Below are 22,958 nucleotides of genomic sequence, written 5' to 3' on the forward strand. Positions count from 1 at the left end.
ACACACACACACACACACACACACACACACACACACACAATCTTTGGTGTAAGATACATCAATATCATTTAAACATCACATCACAAACATTAAAAATAAACTAACACCAAGACTCAACGACCTAAGGTCACTTGCCCATACAACATACGGACACAACAAAGAAACCACCACCACAGTATACAAACAATATATACGTTCAGTGTTGAAATATGCAAGCCCTAATTGGGCTTCTAACCTCACTAAAACACGCTACAACAGTCTACAGACCATACAGAACAAGGCCCTAAAAATAATCACAGACTGCGCGGCTACTACACCTACAGACCACCTCCACCAAGAAACCAAAGTCCTCAAATTCAAGGATCATCTAGGCATGAGAGTCACACAAATTCTTGCCACAGCCTCCACAAACCCACACCATCCACTACAATACATGGCAGCACATCCACACACACCAAGGAACATCAAAACAACACCCAGGACACGATATTATACACAAATATTGTCGTGTCTCCCCCCTCGCCCGCCTCAAACCAGCTTCCAGAAGCATAACCATGCTCAAATCACTCGCCGCTCAATTCAGTCACTCACAGACAACACACAGCTAAATGCACGGCCTCCTGATGTCCACCCTTCTGAATCCTATCTCCCTCGTAAGGACAGAGTCCACCTGGCCAGGCTGAGATGTGGGCATCACCCAGCTCTCTTGAGTTATCAGAAAAGGCTGGATGACTCCGTCGCTGATGGCTGTCCAAGATGCAATACAGAACCCCATACTATTAAGCGCATTATGGAAGAATGCATTGCACACAATCGCCTGTGGGAAAGCCCAGTCTCGGCCGTGGCCTTCCTTAGGGACTTTGAGCTGTTCTGCCAGACTGACTAGGGAACAACAACAACAACTGCTACTACTGCTACTACAGCCAATTTCGAGCACTGTATACTACACACTTCCAGCGCATCCTCAAAGCTAAACTGTCTGTGCAAAGCGTCGTGGGCTAATGTAAACCATGTGTGCCGTCACGCAGTGTCGGGGTTTAATAATTAAAGCCGTGAACCACGCGACAACACGCGGGAAAAGGAAAATGTTGGTTAGCGAATGACTGCGTGTCAAGCGTCAAGGACCATTAGCCTCTTACAATCACCTTTCATTCCAGCTACCACAAGAAGATTGTACTCGTATTAACCACGTAAGATGATTTTATTAGCTAAGTAAAATCGTCTGACATAAGCTGGAATATAACGATATTCAATTATAACCTCTATCTATTGTCAGATGCCTCAAACCCGCAAGGGATGGCCACGAACCAATCGCCTCCATGTCGCTCTGTCCAATGCCATTTCACTGCCCTGCTCCCAGCTTACACACACCCTCTCTCATAAAGCTCTCCACTCCATCCCTCCATCTCATCCTCGGCCTCTCCCTCCCTCTTCCCCTCTCCACCTCATTCGCATACTCTCCTCGTTAGTCTCTCGCTCTCCATCCTCCCCACATGGCCAAACCACCTCAATTTATATCTCCTAACGCTTTTTATCACATACGCATCCACACCACAATGCTCCTTCACTTCTTCATTTGCCAGTCTGTCTCTCCACGTAACTCCCCATGCTCTTCTTCTTTTTTTTTTTTTTTTATGTAAGGAAGAAGGAACCAAAGGCAATGAGCCCGCAATACTGTTTCCTCCAAGAGAAAAACAAAGACAAGAGAGACCCAAATTATAGATCCATTCATTTCGAGATGCCTGGACACACTGCGTTATAACCCATTTCTTCTGCTCTCACTCTTGACTTGTGCCCTTCCAACAAGGTCCAAGCTTCACTTCCATACATTAGGGTCAGTAACACAAAACTGTCATGCAGCAACTTTTTTACATCCATGCCCACTTTCCTGTTCCTTATCACTGCTGTCAAAGAACCAGCAACCTATCTTTCCTGCTGTACCCTTTCAAGCACTTCACTCTCTAAACTTCCATCCTTACTCATCACACTACCCAAGCACTTAAATGCACTCACATATCCCATTTCCCCATCATCAAGGGGTTTCATCTCTCTCGAAGACCATAACTTTACTCTTCCCTACATTAACCTTTAGATTCCGTTTCTTGCACACTCTCCGAAACTCATTCACCAAGCCTTGCAGTTCCCCTTCATCATCACTTGACAATACAGTATCATCTGCAAACAACAGTACAGGGAGTTTTCAAACATTGCCCTCTCTCATTAGGGTTGCTCGAACATCCACTGCCCTACCTTGTACGTATCTCTTTTATAACCCCATCCACATACAGATTCAACAACCAAGGGGACATGACACATCCCTGTTTCAATCCAACATTCAGATAGAAAAAAAATCACTCTGTTCACTATCCACATGCACTGCAGCCTTAGCCCCCTCATACATACTCTTCACTGCATTCCACAACTTCCTATTTATTCCATATATTCTTAATACTTTCATTTCTTGTCTATCCACCCTGTCATATGCTTTCTCCAGATCCATAAAGGCCATATACAACTTCTTTCTCTTCTCCGGAAACTTTTCCACTAAAGACCTAAGAATGAATATCTGATCTACACAACCTCTTCACTTCATAAAACCTTCCTGTTCTTCTCGAACTATTTACTCAGTCTGCAAATAAGTATCCTACCATATACTTTTCCAGTTACATTAAGAAATGCCCCTATGATTACCACACACTTCTTTTTCCCTTTTTCCTTTGTACAGGGGAATAATTATACCTGACTTCCAATCCTCTGGGACTCTGCCTTTCTCCCAGGCTAATCTGCACATCTTGCACATCCATTCTACTACTATCTCTTCCCCATGCTTCAACATTTCACCACACTCCATCACTTCGTGGGGCTTTCCCCATTTTGACTTTCTTCATTACTTCCACTACTTCCATCCTACTGGTTTCTTCCTCTCTTCTCACCACCCTCCTTCTCCCAGCCATTCCCCAGTCACTTATACTTGCATTACATTCATTCTCTATGTTCAACAATTCCTTAAAGTATTCTCTCCATCTGCTCACTTTTTCTCCCTTCTCCACTAGCAATCTAACATTCTAAATTTTCACTCCCAATTTCTTCCCTGTCTCTCTTTACCTCTTTCCAGAATATATTCTTACAATCCCTCCACTTTACACTCAAATTCCTTCCAAATCCCTCATCCACTCACTTCTTACTCTCGCACTAATCTTTTCACCTCTCTCTTCCTCTGTATATATAACTCTTTCGTCTCGCAACTTCCTCCACGCCCGTTTCTCATCCACTCACTATATGCTTTCTTCTTTTGCATCACAGCCTGTCTCACCTCTTCATTCCACCAAGCTGTTCCTTGCACCCCTTTTTGTCTTCCCTTCACCCCACACACCACCTCACATGCTGCACAGATTTCTTTTGTGAGTATCTTGCACACACCTTCGACGTCCCCCACCTCCTCCAAATCATATTTACCCAACTGCTCCTCTATTTCTTGCTTATATTCTACCTTTTTTCCATCCTCTTGCAACCTTTCTACCCTCTTTGTGTGGACTGCTTCCTCCTGTCCTTCCCTTCTCCTACTCCTCCATTTCATTTGAACCTTGATTTTCACCACCACCATGTGGTGATCAGACAGTCCACTCCCCCGAACTCTGTATGCTCTTGCATCCATTACATGCCTTCCCATTCTATCATCCACACACACATAATCAATCACTGCCTTCTGTTCATTCAGTTCACCAATCACCACACTCGTCACGTATACCTGTGGATCATTTTGTGTCTAAAGAGGGTACTGGCAACCACTAACCCCTTCCCTGCACAAATGTCTACTAGAGCACTGCCATTCTCATCCATTTCCGCAGGCACATCCCAATCTCCAACTACTCCATCCACCTTCACATTCCCTTCTTTTCCATTCATATCTCCAATCAAAAACTCTCTCTCATTCCTTTCAAACTTTTCCATGTTTCCACATTTATCCAGAACTCTTCTTTCACTCTACTTGCACGATCTTGCGTTGGTGCATACACATACAATCATCCACACTTGTAGTCCAACTTTCAATCTTACCCACACAGTCCTTGGGACAATAGATCCATACTCTCTTATGTTCTCCCTACATCTCTTGCATACATTACAAACTCCTTCATCTGCCTTCTCATTCTCACCTACTCCCGCATATATACCCCATCCATACTCCCATTCTCTAGTCTCACCTCTCCATTTTGTCTGTTATTCCACATACATCCACTTTTGCACCTTCATACACCTGGACAATTTCTCTGTCTTTCACCTCATCATTCACACCCCTTACATTCTCTGTAGCTATCCGTACTTTGTTCTTTTGTCTCTGTTATTCCACATACATAAGGTGACCAGAGTCCCGCTTTTTTGACATCTGTCCCGCTTTTTTAATTGTGGCTGAAATGTCCCCCTTTATGAGCAAATTATCTAAAATGTCCCGCTTTTAGAAAAATACTATTACATTAACTATAACATGACCTTCTTTTATGAAATGATGATTAGTAAAATTATGCATAATCCAAACCAAATGAAATAAAGACTTGTTAATATAATGATCTGTAATACTAACTGGTAACTTTAGTCAACCCATTCACCGTACCGTACTGTATACTGGAAATTTGGAATTAGTTTAATTGAGACGTTAGTGTTTGATTAGCAGCCTCAGGGTGAGGTGATGCGCAGCAGCAGTCGCTGTCACTCGCATAAGTCACTAATATATATATATATATATATATATATATATATATATATATATATATATATATATATATATATATATATATATATATATATAGACACACACACACACACACACACACACACACACACACACGTGACAATGTCCCGCTTTTAGCTCTAATAAAATCTGGTCACCTTACACATACTGTACATCCACTTTTGCACCCTCACACGCCTGGACAATTTCTCTCTTTCACCTCATCATTCACAGCCCTTACATTCTCTGTAGCAATCCGTACCTTTTTCTTTGTTCGGCCCTTAGTCATCACCTGTTGGTCAGTCCTGGTCTGAGACTTCGTGTTCGTATTTTTAGTCAGCTGTTTTCCGGGAAGGGGCACTAACACACCACCAACCCACTTGCTGTCACGTAGGGAGCAAGTGCTGATTGGTTATATGGTTACCACCAAGCGTTGTAAATGATTTCCTGGTTTACAGGAAATCATTTGGCTCGGCACTCAGTGCAGAGGTATCGTAAACAGAATATGAGAATACCGTTACACTAAGTGGGTGGATGATGGAAGCCCCCACCTACCATTATACCTTATTATTTAATATGTAATCAAGCTTACCCACAATATTCATTCTAACGTTATTAACTTACTAAATGAAAAAAAAAAAAATGCAACCGTGGTGAACCAAGATTTGAAGGAGTGTGTGTGTGGGGGGAGGGGGGAAGGAGGCTGGAGCAGTTTTGTGCAGATCAGGCCCTCCATCCCCCCGAAGCGAGTCTTCAACCCCCATCCCTGACGTCAGGTGCACCAGAATGCCGCAAGGTACAAGGCCTCTGGCACAGGGGTAGAGTGTCACCGTACTTGTTTCTGCTGCCACCATAAGTGACATTATGGTAGCAAATTAAAACTAATACAGTGGTATTACCTGAATAAAGCCCGTCCACACTAGGTCTCGTGCTGCACGCACTGCACGTCATGTTGACCAACTCAGTGTTGCTGAGGCCGGTGATGTTCAAACAAGTACAGTGGGCAGCGCGTGCCAGTTACTGTTAAGCCGCAAGAGGATGACATGATACCAACACTGCAGCAGTTAAAGATTATTTATATTGAGCACTCGGGTACTGCGTTGTGCCGAAAAGAAGATGAGTAGGAAAAAATGTGTTGCAAGCACCACTTCACGGGGTGAGGTAATGCCTGCTATGGCGCTCTTGTTAACTGGCTTGAACCAAACCTTCACATTAATCCCTGCGCCTACTTACAGCGCAGCGCTGCCAGCCGTAAGGGAACATAGGTCCACTGCACGGGACGGCCCTGCAATGGCGGTTGCTTACCGGAGGTCGATGGGTCTGCTCGGACAGACAGACGGGGGTTGATCAACAAAAACCGGGCAGAGAGAGAGAGAGAGATCAAGGTAATGATGATGCTGGACTTTCGCCTGCATATGAGTAGATGTGTGTGGAAGGATGTCTGGGACTTGCTGCGAGGCTTTACTTACAAAATCGGACCAGCTATTGGTGAAGCGAACTATCACGTGTGGACCGACCGGGGCAATAACTTTTCAGTACCTGAAGTTTGGCGATTCTTAACATAACCTGTTATTTCATATGGATGCAGTAATTTTTGACAGGTTGATCCTACCTTTCTCAGCCACTCCCGATTCTAGTTCACTGCTATATACCGGGCAATAAATAAAGAAATGACGTACCTCTAGGAAGTGGGTCCCTAGAACGACGATTGGCTAACTCGGGATCGTGCCAAGAAGGATCACGTTTGGCTGAATACCGTCCGGCGTTACGAGTTGGTACAATATGCTTACCACAGACAGTGAATAGAAATGGCGGCGGATCACAGTCGTCAGAGTTGCCACTTACTATTTTAATCATTTACTGATTCATATCCATGATTAATTGATTCATGAAATTAAAAACATACACAAAGCTTCACGAGATTACTTTAGTTTTTTGTGAATATTACTACCATTTTCACCGTTCTTGGACCTCTTCCCTTTTTCCCACTGGAAAGTGCCACGTCCTCAGACACTAACTCGTGAATTTTAACGCATGGATTTTTACTTGATACATTACCATCATTATTCATCCCATTTTAAACAAATTATATACATTTTATTTACAATTGTGACGTCAGACGCAGTATTATTTTATTTTATGGTATTTACAAGCGACTATCAACCAACAAAGCCAGTTTGGGGGTTTAAAAAGCACTTAGAACATCGTTTTGCGATTAAATCTTCCGTTTCTAACTTGCGACAGGTATATCTAAGAGGCACGCATTTATCGCTCACACCACTGAACTCTATAGTATGAAGTGGCCAGCGTGTGACTATGGTCACCATATTGAAACACTCGCACTCGTGGCTTATAATGCAAAAATATATACGGATTACTTTTTTTTATCTGCCTAGTTCAACGAATTATATGGGGTATATTTAGCCAATGAGTATGAAACAACGCCATAGGTTGGTGCAGTGCAGCTTACCACTGGGGCACTTTGGCAGAGAAAAGTATTGACAGAAAGGAAAGTGATGTTGAAGCTGTTTACGTCGAAGTAATGATGTTGAAATGGTGTGGGAAGTCCTTAGACTATCCACACCATGAAACCGAATGTCAAAATGATAAAGGTCGGAAGAAGCATGGAAATATCTACAAGAGAGTATGAACATAAGAGACGAAGACATGGAGAGAAAGACTGGAGATAAATGGGCCCCTTTTAGTCGCCTCATTCATGCAGGGATACTGGGGAAGAATCTTACCGCCCCTCCCCAGCGGGCGGTAATCTTACAGAATTAGTAACAAGCTATATTTCTTACTTGCGAAATGTAATGTCATCTCACTTCAATGAATTCCTGTGCCTTTTTTTTGCATCCGGAAGCTGCAGAATGGACCATGGCACTATATTTTCCGGAATCATCGGCTGCTTTCAAAAACTTTTTGACTGAACTGATAGGGATCTAAGTTAGTTTGAGGAGCGAGAGTAGGCCTAGACTAAGGCCTACAGTGGCTTGTAATCCATCCATTTTGGGGGCAGGGCATGTATCAAAAATTGGTCATTTCCGTCGGTAGAACTGAAGGAATGACATTTAAACATGGAAAAAATCGTAGATTTATCTCCACGTTGAGTATGGTCTGAAGCGAAAAATTAACCTGAGCAGCTTCAAGAGATTTACATTCGCTGCAGAAGAACGTCCACACCAGCGAGTGCTACGAAAAAGTTAGTAGTAATATTTACACGCATATTCGAGACAATGGTATACTGATATGTAAGTGAATATGTTCCCAACAATTTCTCGATGTTACGAACACTCGTTTGAAGCACGTGTGTCCGCGGCCGAACTTACTGAACCCCTTCGATACAATGACATCTCATTATATTTCTGCTATCTTTGGACGAATGTAATCAGCTCAGGGGGGACTTTCAAATATAGAGTTATAGTCTTCATGAACTCCTTCACTCCAAGGGTGCGCTTCTAAGATGAGTTGCCTAAAACTGTCTGGCAGCAACAAGAATGCAGAATAAAAGATATACTATAATTGGTGTGGAAGAGTCAATTCTCACAACCAATATCCGGCGCCGTTCGCCTGTCTCCATTCTTATATTTCCCTGTATTTTGTAGCAACGGTGGATCCAGGGCGTGGGGTTTGAGATTCCTGACCAACCATTTCCATATATTACTTTTTTTTTTTTCCTTGCATGCTGTTAATGGTTCTCCCACCTTCATGGTTTCTGTTTTTGTTTCAAGATCATACGTCACCCCCTTATAAGTAGCAAAGGTCCAGGGTGACGATGATGAAAGCAATGCTGCTACCGCTCTCGCTGCTGATGGTGATGACGTCGATGATGGTGTTGACGGACAAGAATACAGAATTAATGATAACAACGATGCTTGTTTGACACTGATCACGAAAAAATGGCTGTTGATGGAGTGCACACTGGGTGTAAAATACTTAATGCACATGTTGTAAATTAATAATTTACATTTTCAAAACACGAGTGTCATCTATGGGTAAAAAAGAAAAAAAAAAAAGGAAAAATGGTACCCGGTAAATTTGCAGTCTTGAACACATACTCTCTTTCTCCTTTCTTTCTTTTTCCTTTGCCCTTTTTACATTGTCTTACCAAATTCAGGGGTCGTCTCAATTACTTTTATAGGGGAAATGCCTCGCTTAGCACTTCGTCAGGAGGGGGCTGGGGTTCTCCGGTTCGTACAGTAGTCAGTCAGTTCTGTACTATGCCATTGTGGCTGTGAATAAAGTACACTGCGGAAAGTACACATTTTAAACAAGACTTTGATCTTGTAACAGCACGTATTCGCCTTGGATCCAGGTATATTTGTTAGACTGCACTAGAGGGTGTACGCCTCTCACGTGAAGCAATTCATTTTAAGCAGGAATGGCCCGAAGAGTTTGTGTTGGGGGGGTAACCTTAGTTATGGCCAACTCGCCGATTATTTCATCAACTCGCCCCTTATTTGACCAACTCCCAACTTATTTGCCCAACACACCCCTTACTTGACCAACTCCCCCCATATTTGACAAACTCGAACATATTGACCGAAAAATTAGATATTGCACTTCTACTATTTTAAGAATTAAAAAATAGCCCTAGGAACACACACACACACACACACACACAATATATATATATATATATATACACCCTGATGATATAATTGTGAATATTCATTGCACTTTACAATATACTCTACTCCATTTGTTGGAAAAGCGGCCTGTCTTTTTTTTTCTTTTTTTTTTTCTTAACTTTGTGAACGTCTGACCAACTCTAAGCCAAGTACTAGGGGGGTGACTCCCCCCCCCCTGGTCCGGCCATCCCTGCTTGTACTTGTACTTAAAGCCACCTGAACTTGGACCCAAGCCTGAATTATTGTTGACAAAAAATAGACACCGTGTAAATTATTCAGTAGTCTGATTAAACTAATTCACCCAGTCATGAAATTTGGAGTTATTTATGACCAGACCAGTAGCAGGAGTGCATACAAATTTGCCCCGACCCCCCCACCCCATCACACGCTTGTCGCCATTCCGTGCGTGAAGGGGGTCCAGGTCAAGGCACCTTAATTAATATAGTACTTGATTTGGGCTGAGACTATTCTCCTGACAGGAGGAAAACTAGGGTATTTTATATTTTGTCTTCTGAATATATATATAAAAAGATAAATTTATGTAAAATAATATTTTGTCCTCTCGGAGATCTCTCCTAAAATTTTATGTAAAAAAAAAAAAAACTGTACTCTCCATTTGATCAATTCAGAAACAAACATTGGGGTACCCCCTCCCCCCCCTGGTCTGGCCATCCCTGAGTGTAAGGTATGTATACTCCCTATGAGACGCAGTCTATCATGTTAAGTACTGAAGTCTGTGAAGCTTCAGAAGTACGGTACATGGTGGAGGCATAAATGGAAGGTTAATTTAGCTTCTACGATATATGCAGAAGCTGTGGAAATGGGAATAACTGAGGATGTTTTACATGATTTCCTTGGCTTTGTTATCTACGATGGCTTGTGGGTTGTGGGTAATAAAATATCTATACATCTCCACCGTTTTTGGTCGCTGCCGCAACTAAGTGGATGGGTGTGTGTACGCGGGAATATGTGTATTCCTATGCAAGTATGTAGAGCATATCAGAAACATCACTGTGAACATGCTGACTCTGTGGGTTCTGTCTTCACTTACATATATATACCTGAGTACACTAACAGATAGACTGAGGTACACAAGGATGCTGGGGATGGCTTGAGTGCACACTCAGAACTGCGGTATATATATATATATATATATATATATATATATATATATATATATATATATATATATATATATATAAAGGACATGGGGTAGTCAACTTTCAAATATATCTAGTCAAGCCCTACCATTCTACATATGCACTAACCATTTCTTTACTTAAATAGTAGCACTACAATATTGTATATGTGTACAAGTAGGTGACGTACAGTATGTATATGTAGGTGTGTTTATGTATATGCACATGTTTGTACATGTGTGAATATGCATATGTACATGTATATGTATATGTGTATTCATATATATACTGCATACATTTCTTTTAATCTCTCTCTCTCTCTCCCTCTCTCTCTCTCTCTCTCTCTCTCTCTCTCTCTCTCTCTCTCTCGCGGCATATAGAATTAAGAACATTTTTAATAGTTGTCATATATTTACTTTTCTATTACTATCAGTGTAAATATAAATAATAAAAGTATTCTATGATAATATTTTGAATTATATTACAAAACTAACCTAGCATAGATGTAAGAGTATATACAATAAATCTAGGTTAAGCTAATGTTTAAGGGCGAAGTCTATTCACTACCATGAGACAACTAGCAGCATATAAAATCAGATATGATGTAACTACTACCCGCTGATGTTTCCAGTTGCTGACTAGGGCTTCTGTCTCTAAACTGAGGTGCAAAACATACTCACTTCGTAATGAGCCCCCACGTAATGAGCCCCCACCCCCCAAAAAAAGAAAAAGTTTGTTAGTACGTCCACCATAGCTCGACGTTAGTAGGCAATGAACTAACTTAAACTAACATGACTGATTCTAGACTAAACAAATCTAACCTCACCAAAGCCAACTTACTTTTATTGTAAATTTGTAACTATATGCATTCCAAACATAATGCATTTGTCTGATGGTAGCAAGAATTAGCAGGGATAAACTTCATTGTAGTGAATGGGTAAAAGTGTCACGGCAGTTGATTGCTTAACTCGTTGGATGGACTGACGCACAGCATCTGTTTACTCTTTCTTACACACGATTTACTTCATGTTAATGGAGGCCTTTTACAGTGAAGGGGCAGTGTAAGGCATATCTGATCCCCCTTTTTAGTCGGTATGTGTCAGGAACTAAACAAAATCGCCTGAGTGTAGCAAGAACGAAATACTGTACATAGGCCTGATGGGGTTAAGCTCAGGAATCATCTGTACATTTATCCCACATACAGACGGTTTTGTTAGGCTTTAGTGAGATCATTTGTTTGCAGTGACGAGATTAGAAACAGTCTCCATCTATCCCTCCACAGCCTGATGTCTCCCTAATCTGAATGAAATAGTCCAAAGGTAGCAAATATAAGCTGGAAGGACTGAAAGGGTTAAAATTTCGATCATCAGCACTGTGTCAATTGTCTGTTCTGTTTGTTGCTTGAATGTGGGGGTAATGATGATGATGATGATGATGATTGTTGGTTCTCAACAATTGTGTGGGGAATGATGATGATGATGATTATGTACGGGGCTCAACAATTAGGTGTGGTGAATGATGATGATGATGATGATGATGTAGTGCTTAGCAGTTATGTGTAGGGAATAATGTTGACGATGCTAATGATGATATAACGCATGACAGGCTTAATCATTCAATGATTTATCATTGAATTTTTGGTTACATCCTCGCCATACGATTTATTTTCATGACAGAGAGAGAGAGAGAGAGAGAGAGAGAGAGAGAGGGAGAGAGAGGAGAAAATCTCCATGCACAAACCTATTTATTAGTGTGTTTTTTTTTTTTTGCTGCTACCTGACGATTTTCCTCTCGTGGTAAATGGATTAACTACTGTACTTCAAGACGGTGGGTATTACATACTGTATTCTTGTTATTTCCATTCCATTTTGTTCAGCTTGGGACAGACTTTCCGAGCTGGGGGCATGAAATACAGGCTTCATTAACGCCTTCCCTCCCAGACGTTTCCTCTAAAAAGCTGTCTGTAAGTGACAGTAAGTAGCATGAATAAAATTAAAGAAGATGATTATGTCCTGGAGCTGAAGGGGTTAATAGCACAGGAAGCAGAGTGCCTTGCAGATATAAGATTGATAAGGCTACGTGATGGTAAGATAACAATGACCTAATCAGGAGTAAGTACTGTACCTCCAGACGATTCATTCAGCTTAGGAGAATTATCGAATTGGAGGGGTTTGATGTAGCCTTCATTAACCCTTCAAAACACGAAGTGTGTCTAGAACGGAATAAACTCGTCCGGGGTAGCATGGGTGAAGTAATTAATATAATCTTAGTGAAGGATGTATACCACTTCCAAATACCGTGTTATTATATTTTCTCTATGTTAAAACTGCCATCTCGTCATCTCGAATTCAGCTGTGACAGTATCTTAACACCAGAAGATGGTGCTAGTCACGAAGAACTGCTATGGAAAGGAAGTCCAGCCTAAGTATTGCCATGTTCTGCCACTAAGCGACGGGTAGCTACAAAAAGACGAAAATTTAGGCCAAGTTTACGTGAAAGGATTACAGCGGCACCTTACGTGTCAAGATTTATGCTTGTTAGGGGTGACAGGAAGCCTCTTTATCACTCATGGTCGTAACAACTTGGATACTTTATTTTTGCTAGCACCAGGCGAATTGATTTAGCTGAGAACGAGTCACACGATACCGAGTTAATATTGTCACCGTTAACTCTCTCGTGATCGGGACAGCTCTAGTATCTTCTTATTAGCTGTCGCGCGACAGTATTGTTACCAGAGGGTGGGTCACAGGAGCAAGTGCTGAATGAGGAGAATAAGATCGTAAGGGTTACTTAATAGGTGTAAGAAACGTACCAGATGGCCCCCTGGCGATACTGGTGCGAGTGTCTTTGATGCCAGTGGCCGTGGTCGTCTGATTCTTAGGTAAAAAAAAATATCCTACAGATTTAATACTTTACTTAAGCAGAGCAACATAACCACAGCCTCGCATTTAAACATGGTACCATACGTCAGCACAGTCACGTACTTGCATGTATAAATTGTATTGTTTGATGGAACTTTAATGAAACTCATCTCTGTTCGAAAACGTAACTATCATGGAGATGCGGGGTATCGATCCCCGTACCTCTCGCATGCTAAGCGAGCGCTCTACCATTTGAGCTACATCCCCACGGCTTCTGAGGTCCATGTTGGTGAAAGTTTCTTAGGAATCCAGCCAATAGAGGTCCGTTCTCTACTAAGTGGAGGGGAAACTACTGTACTCGTACATCTCTCTCTCTCTCTCTCTCTCTCTCTCTCTCTCTCTCTCTCTCTCACGAAATATATTGTTAGTGTTCAGAGTACTGTAATGGTTTAATGGTTAATCTGTGTGTGTGTGTGTGTGTGTGTGTGTGTGTGTGTGTGTGTTCGTTCGTTTGAAGATTCCCTGCACCAATAGTGCAGGCCGGGCCATACATTAGCCCGGTCAGTGAGGTATGGGCTGATTACACACACACACACACACACACACACACACACACACAAAAACAGTAAGGGGGGAAGACAGCGCCTGGCGATTGCCCTGCACACACGTCATGTCTCCTGGCTGGCTTTGTGGTGTGTGTGTTGGGGACATACTTCAGTAGTAGTAGTAGTAGAAGTAGTAGTAGTAGTAATAGACAGGTTCTGGTTATTTTATATTCGCATGCTATATACACTGGGCTCTGCCATCTCACACCTTTGTTTGGTCCTGGTGACATTTTATGCTTGCAGTTGGAGGCAGGCGCTGGATGTAAGCACTTTCTTTCTTTGCTCATAATTATTTCCTTCTTACTGCATATTACATGTTTGTTCCTCGCATGCCATATATCCCGATTTCCTTGTATTCATTTATTTTCATCAATAATACGTTCTTCATTACAGACTGTGCCTTGCACATCGTTATATCTCTGACTATTCTGTTTACTTGTATTATTATCCATCATTAAATGACCTTCACTGACAAAATTTCTCAGTGTGTTGGGTCTCAAACAAGGACAAATAACAATACAAGCAGGTGCAATCATGGAGTGCAACACCAACGACCAACAACCAGCCAAATGGCCCAACATTTGAACATTAACTTTGCCCCGTGACCTTGATCTTCCACGTATTCCACCGACTGATCTCAAAGTTGAATTATTCCAGTTCCATTACCATCAGTCCTTCCACCACTCTTGGTCCAAACCGGATAAAAAATGTTCAAGTTCACATTGCCATGTGATGCTGACTTTTGTCCTAGCCCTGTGACCTCGACCTTTGAATGCTCTTAAAATCTAGTCCCTTCCTCCTTGCCTAACCCTGAATACATCCATCAAGTTCGGTTTAAGCCGGATAAAAATTGTTTAAGTTGACCTTGCCATGTGACATTGACCTATGACCTATTCTAAAAAACAAAAGGTCAAGCCCTGGATTGATCCTCGGCCATTCCGCTAAGTTAAGTTCATTAGATCATATCTGTTTAAGGTATTTTGTTCACCCCCCCAACACAAGGGTCAAAATTTGATCTTGTGTGATTTTGACCTTTCCCCCATTGTCTCCAAACTCGGTTCCCTCAACTCTTCCACCAGGTTTAGTCTGAACTGGATGAAAACTGCTAAAGATGACCTTACTGGGTCAAACTTTGACTTAGCTATGTGACTTTGACCCAATGTCATAAAAAAACAATAGGCTGAGGCTGACCAAGGCCTTCTAAAATTGGGCTGACCCTCACTTCTTCTACCAAGACTGGGATAAAATCGGTTCAAAACTCTTTGCGTTGCTTTGTATACACACACACACACACACACACACACACACACACACACACACACACACACACACACACACACACACACACACACACACACACGCACACGCGCGCGCGCGCGCGTGAGCTTTTACAACGTTATAAAGGTACAGTACGTGCGGTCAGAACGTTCAATATTTTAGTCAGATCCCCAGTTAACGCATTTTGTGGTCAGTGAAGGGCTACCTATACATCAAACAAAAAACGCAGGTAAGCAAAGGGAAAGATAAGCTGGAGAGAGAGAGAGAGAGAGAGAGAGAGAGAGAGAGAGAGAGAGAGAGAGAGAGAGAATAAAAGATGGGGTTAAGTGCAGAAGTGTGTGGTGCTGGGAGATCCGTTTAAAGGGTGCACTGGCCGTCATAACATTTTTCATTTGGTGTACTGTGTGTATCAGACACCCATACATACACGCACCTCAGTATGTACGGTATATATATTTGATGTAGATAAACTGATAGATGCAAAAGGCATATATAGACACAGTAAACTGAAATACACCTGGAGGCTGGGGAGATGAATCTGAACGAAGCAACCATTAAACCACGGGGCCCTGTTGCCTGAAGAATAGAGCGAATGAGTGTGAGGATGACACTGACTTTTATGTGAATGTGTCTGAGAGTAATCTGTGTAGGGATGTCAGAGTGAGTCGGAATAGGATCATGAGAAATTAAGCGTGCGAAAGTTTTTGAATGCGAGTATGTGATTCAAAGCGAGGAGAGAGTTCAGTGGTTGGGACGAGTGAGTGAAAATCAGGGGTTATGGAAGTGATTCGCGTTATGGGAAGTGGTGTGAGATGATGCAGTGCACAGACCTAAGAATGGATACCAGAATGTTAGTGATTTGTAGTAGGCTAACAGTGTATACCATGAATATATGGTCGCTGTGTAATAGTGTACTGTATACGATGGATACATCGCCACTGCGTGATAGTCTAACTCTATATAATGAATATTTGGTTCCAGTACTGCAGTGTACTCGATGGATACATGGTCATTGTGTGATAGTTTACACGATGAATATATGGTTATTATACTGTAGTGTAGGTGATAGATACATGGTCACTGACACTGACAAAAGCAATCTGAAACATATTTTTTATCCTGTTTCCATGATTCCTGGCAAGCGCTGACAACTGTGTTCAGAATAACTAACTTAACTTAGTTACCAACAAACAAGGTATCTGAGACTTTTCAATGCTTCATTTATGAGATGCTTCCCTTCCGAAATGGGGTATTGCCAGAGCAACGGTTAATAACTAGCAGGGATTAGCGAAAAACGACAAAAGGAAACTTATACCACTTACCCTACGTTAAACTTTAGTACGTAAACCTGAAATGGTATTAATGTCTTACTGATGCAACACAGCTATTCTTAAGAGGTGACTGAACGATTATCAGTCATGAAGAACCATCAAGGGTTATTTGATCATCTATCCTTAATGTGCAGACTGTGGTAGCCTTACCTCTGGCTCCTGCACCTTCAAGGAGGTAATATGGGATTTGATGTTAATTTTTTCCTGACTTACTGGCTCTGTATCCGGTGCTTTGAAATTTGCATCAGGTTTCTCAGTTCGTGTTTTGCATTTTTATCAGTTATAATGAATTTAGTAAGGGTAACCTTTTCAGCTGGGTTTTGCTTTGCTTGGATCATTTAAAGATATCGGATATCTTAGTTTACTACAATTTGCTGTACAGTTTTATCTACGACCGACGTCGTTAAGAATATAATGCAAACGATGAAGCTGGATGTCTTAACTTTAATGAAATGCCAGCAGAGACTGTGTTCCAGCGACTATCATACTGATCATGTATGATCAATAGACAGTATGTCAGTCCTGTTTCGTTTCTACAAAGGAAGTGTTTTAGTTTATAAAAGTGTCACGTTCAAAGCTCAAATTCACACATTTTCTCTAGCAATTATTTAGTCATTGTGGTATACCTAATTTATGAGACATTACGAACATTTTCACAATAAATCTACTCACGCCCACACGGTCTGCCACATGTCTTGATGCATGTTTTGGAGACTCTTAAATTACATTACCAACACAACTTGCACTTGGAGAAAAGCCTTACCACACCTGGTTTCCCGATTTAGTACATATAACAATTTAATTTGCTTTTCATATTCCATTTTACCCATTATGACTGCGTATAGATGAGACGAACTTAAATACATAGGCACTGCATCTACTTCACTGTGTGCGAATAACATCACGGGTTTAAGTCATGCAACCACACCTGGCATCAACAGTGAGAATGAGAAGCTCTGCGATCCTTCTCAACGCGTGTATATTCAAATTAATGCATCACTTACCTTGAACTGATGCATAAAAGCAACTGTGTGACAGCGTCGTATCCTTTGCCACACCCAGCAGAACTGTCCACATTCCATCCACGACTACGACTACACAATGCACACATGCAGGGCCCAGGGGCTTCCACTGCCAGAACAGTTTTCAAGCGTCCGAATCTCATACAAAGGTTCGGCCAAAATGTTCGGGGAAAAAAAAAAACGACACTATAAGCATTCAATTATTGTCAGGCGTCATGTTGCAAACTTCACCAGAATGCCTGACGAGAGAATTTATATATGTTGCGAGAGGAACGACTTCAAGCCTCTTTCGTCCAAATATTTGGAGATGCTGGGTATCGATCCCCGTACCTTTGGCATGCCAAGCGAGCGCTCTACCATTTGAGCTACATCCTCGCGGTACAGGAAATCATGCTGGTAAAAATTCGTTTGGGGTTCAGCACCCCGTTCATTACCAAGCGGAGGAGAAAGACCTTCCACGCCTTACTTGCTCTGTCATACCCTTACCTCTTACCCACTCTTCAACCTTATCCTTATCAGCTCTGTTATCGCTCACTCTGGGCTCTCTGGTTATTATATAATAAGACTGTACCAATACCATATCATTCTTACACTTGTTTAGGGATGTATTCACTCTTCAACAATTTTCTAAGTCGTGGACTATGTAAATCCCTATGGCTAGCTTTTTGTTTTCATTCATAGATTAATCCGCATGTTGTGAGTCGTGAATATCCTTCAGCACCATTGTCCCTAGAATGCTGGAGCCTGATCACGGTAGTAACTAAAAGACCAGTGTATCCCCCTATGCTGCCGTCGTCCACTCCATAACACTCTGCTCGACGCTCACTAGGTATCTTTTTGTTCCCCCGTATACTTCCCAGTCTCCCAGTACACATCCCAATCATCTCAGTCCCCTGTACACGCCCCAGTCCCCCCGTGCACACCTCAGTTCGCAGTACACACCCCAATCCCCCAGGAAACACCCCAGTACGCTCATACGCACTCCAGTCCTCCCGTACGTACCCGTCTCTTGTACACATCTCAGTCTCCCCGTATTCACCAGTCTTCTGTACACATCTCAGTCTTCCAGTACACACCCGTCTCCTGTACGCATCTCAGTCTTCCAGTACACACCCGTCTCCTGTACACATCTCAGTCTTCCAGTACACACCCGTCTCCTGTACACATCTCAGTCTTCCAATACACACCCGTCTCCTGTACGCATCTCAGTCTTCCAGTACACACCCGTCTCGTGTACGCATCTCAGACTTCCAGTACACACCCGTCTCCTGTACACATCTCAGTCTAGTACACACCCGTCTCCTGTACACATCTCAGTCTTCCAGTACACACCCGTCTCCTGTACACATCTCAGTCTTTCAGTACACACCCGTCTCCTGTACACATCTCAGTACACACCCGTCTCCCGTGCACATCTCACTCTCCCCGTACACACCCGTCTCCCGTACACATCTTAGTCTTCCAGTACACGTCCGTCTTTTGTACACATCCCAGTCCCCCGTACACATCCATTCTCTGTACACATCTCAGTCTCTCCGTACACATCCATCTCTGTACCTGCCTCTCCTTACACACTCCCAGACCGCGGTAAACATACATGTCCCCCCCGTACACACCCATATTCCGTACATAATTCAGATCCCCTCCCTCCTTAGACACCCAAGTCCCCCGGTACGCATCCCCCCCTCCGGTGCAAACCCCAGTCCCCCTGTACACACACGAGTCCCGGGTCCCCCCATACACATCCCAGTCCCCTGTACACACCCAGGTGCCTCGTACACACCCAGGTGCCTTGTACACACCCCAGTGCCTTATGCACACCCCAGTAACCCCTTACACATCCCAGTCTTCAACACACATCCCAGTACCCCGTGCACGGCGGCATATGACCCTGGCAGTTGCGCCGTCAGATTTTAATTACTTTCAGTCAATCAATCAATCAGTCCCCCGTGCACACCCCAGTGCCTTGTACACACCCAGGTGCCTCGTTCACACCCAGGTGCCTCGTTCACACCCAGGTGCCTCGTACACACCCTAGTGTCTTGTACACATCCCGGTTTCCCATACACACCCTAGTCCCCCGTACACACCCAAGTCCCCCATACACACCCAAGTCCCTCCAATACACACCCCAATCAACCCATACACACTCCAGTTCCCCCACCTTACCCAGACAGAATTTAGTGTGAATAATGGCCGTGATTTATATTATAGCAATTGATTTTAACCTTTTTACCGCGATAACTCTCCAAAATTGGAAAAAAATATATGGCTGAAGCAACAACAGTAAGCTGTAATGAATGAAAAATCTACATCGGCCAGCCAGTATTCGCGTAACAAGGTCGGGCGGCTTTGGTCTACTCTCGTTCAAGGTGTGCTTTACAGGGCTAATCGCTAAGGCTGTTCCGCCAACGAATTCTCCCCGAACGTTTTTTAAACCCGAGTCACACGTGCATTGTGATAGTTGTGGATTCGTGCCAGCAAAACAAACTTGTGTGCGTACGTGACCACTGTTCTGTGTGTGTGTGTGTGTGTGTGTGTGTGTGTATGTGTGTGTGTATGTAGAAATATTAACAACGTCAGGGGTTAAGATTCCCTTGTGTCTGAGTTAAATTTGCATGGCTTGATGAGTGAGTGGTGCATGTGTAACTTACGGTACTTACAATTAATGGTCTCTGTCCTTGTTTCTGAACTATTCAAGTGTGCAGTTATGTTTTTTTTTTTTTTTTGACGTCTATACATCAACGCACGCTTGCATTTTTATAATTTTATGTGCATCTCTGTTTGTCCTCACACTCGAAACTATTTTTCAGGACAGCTGTGCAGTGTAAGCATTCATAAGGGCATATTAACCTATACGTCTTTAGGCGGCGCATCTTTACCCCAGCTTGTTCGCAGCTGGAATGGTGTGTTGTAGTCTGAGGAATTGTGTCATGTGTATTTTCTTTGCTCGTTACGGTTTTATTTGCTGGTGATTGTCTTATACACACGAAATATTTACCGACCACAGTTAAATCTGGACACTTGTTCCTTCTCCTGAATTCACCTCCAACCATTCATTCTTTCCTCTCTCTCCCTCCCTTCCTTTCGACTTGGTGGCAAGTATTACAACATTTTGTTGGGTGCTTTTACTACTTTGTTACCTCTCTATTAGTTGATAACGACACAGTTCTAACATTACTGGCGTAACGAATGTGTATACGATACTAAACTCTCGCTCTTTAAGCCAACTGTATTTAATAATATAGTTTCTTCCTGTGCATTTAGAGAAAACAGTGAAACTGCATACCCAATCCTGCGATATGTATGCCGACTTCTTTGAAAACCATGTGCTTACTTTCCCTTATTTCCGTTAGTATTTATTTGCGAGGGAGGCTGATCCCCTCCAAGAATCACTTCGGGGGTCACGTTCCTCGCTACTCGAACATCGCATTACGAATGAGAGTCCTTTCTATCACATGTACTACGATATCTGCCCTCCTGTCATTGTTTCTGAGACTTTTTTTAATTTTTTAAATTAATTATTTTTATTTATTTATTTATTTTTTTGGTGAGGAAGGGTTGACTTTCCCTAAAAAATCATAATTAGAAAATTGTCTGTAGTGGAAGATCTTCGGAATAACCAGACTGATTAACCTGGGAAGTTTCATTCAAATCTGTCTCCTGTTTCTGATCATTTTCATTTTTGGGTGGGCGTGACCCCCCAAAATCATTTAGGAGATGACCCTCGCCAAATATCGCATTACGGATGAGAGTCCATTGTACAACTTGTACTAAGATATCAAAGCCATATTTGCCTGCCTTTTACTACTTCTGAAATATTTTAATTTGGTGAGAGGGACTGATTTCCCCAAAAATCATGGTTGGAAAATTGATTATAGTGGAAGACCCTATGACCAGACCATTTCACCAGGACACACACACACACACACACACACACACACACTGACAGGTTGACTCTCGCTCAACGGTATCGGACGATGTGCCGACAATGATACCATCCTGCTCTGGAGGGTGCGGGATGTAACGCAACAGTTTTCTGTCTGTCAGTTCCTAACTGTCTGCGAAAAGGATAATCTAGCGTTAGCATTCGCAGTGTGTTGACGCACCAATTTAAGGAACGCAAGGATTAACGATAACTCCCTTACATGTGTGTCGTGGGTGCGGTAAATGACAGGTGTATTTATTGGAAGACACATATCATACCCCAGTAATGATAGAAATGGTGTTGGTAGGCCACGTTTTTCGCAGAGCACATAAAAGTGGAAGAGTAACGTATCAAAGTAAAAGACTAGAATGAAACAGTGTAGTATGAGCGTTATTTGAGAACTAAATGGAAAAGATATTCGAATATTTTCCTCCGACTGAATTATGTTAACAATTAGAAAGTCAGTGTGGAGAAAGCCAGTACCCCGTACTGTTAAAAGCTTCTACCTCTGAACTACTTTGACGCCCGCCTCTGCTGTGTTTTGTCTGTTTATTGTCCGACGTCATACTCGAGTTCACCCAGGGTAGCTGCAACAAAAACGTTTGCAAAAGGATCACCAAACAGCCAGGAAAGGAACAACAGGGCTATTGCTGTTTACTTTCGTTTGTACTGTGTCACAACTTCCATTTCGACTAAACATTTGGAGATGCGGGGTATCGATCCCCGTACCTCTCGCATGCTAAGCGAGCGCTCTACCATTTGAGCTACATCCCCATAGTCTAATGGAACCATGCTGGTCAATGTTTATTTGAGGCTCACCATCAGAGTCCCGTTCTCTACCGGGAGGAAGGATGACTGCAGTAGATCAGAAAGACCCTCCACGATTTGAAAGTTCAGTCACACGCCTACGCGTCCTACCTGTCACCCACTTTTCTACCCGGTCGTCGTTTATTGCCAGCTCATAGCCTCTTACATGATAGTTTACACATTATCAATATTTTATAATTCATTCACTTATTTTGAGGATGTTCTCACCTGGATATCAGCCACTTACTGCTTGTTACTCATAATGACATTCGACCAACGGTATTTCTCCTTTCCATGGTTTTGTACCGTTCTGTGAATGACCTTCAGCAGCATCGTTCCCAGAGTGTTAGGGGTTGAAATGAATGCTGCGTAATGAAAATAAATGTTTTTAAAGTCTCTTAAGCTACATCGACCACTCAATACTGTCTGAGCCCTCATTGGCTAGACTCCCCTCAGTCCCCCGTTTAAACTCCAGTTCCCCCATTGATTACAAGCCTCAGTCCCCAAGAAACTGTCCCATTTTCCTATTCCCCCCTTTGGTTACACATTCCAGCTTCCCGGTACACACTCCAGTCCCCACATACACATCCCAGTACCTCCGTACACATCTCGGTCCCCCTTTACACATTC

At 42.6% G+C, this 22,958-nt stretch overlaps 2 non-coding genes across 2 annotated transcripts; both read right to left on the reverse strand.

Moving 5' to 3' along the window:
- Positions 1–13,551: 13,551 nt before the first annotated feature.
- On the reverse strand, positions 13,552–13,624 carry TRNAA-AGC (transfer RNA alanine (anticodon AGC)). The gene has a single exon. It is a non-coding gene; the product is annotated as a tRNA-Ala (tRNA).
- Positions 13,625–22,222: 8,598 nt separating this feature from the next.
- Positions 22,223–22,295, reverse strand: TRNAA-AGC (transfer RNA alanine (anticodon AGC)). The gene has a single exon. It is a non-coding gene; the product is annotated as a tRNA-Ala (tRNA).
- Between the last annotated feature and the right edge of the window lie 663 nt (positions 22,296–22,958).

The sequence above is a fragment of the Coenobita brevimanus genome, chromosome 23 (assembly GCF_032717465.1).
Source record: "Coenobita brevimanus isolate Jiangsu-jjx chromosome 23, ASM3271746v2, whole genome shotgun sequence".
Lineage (NCBI taxonomy): Eukaryota > Metazoa > Arthropoda > Malacostraca > Decapoda > Coenobitidae > Coenobita > Coenobita brevimanus.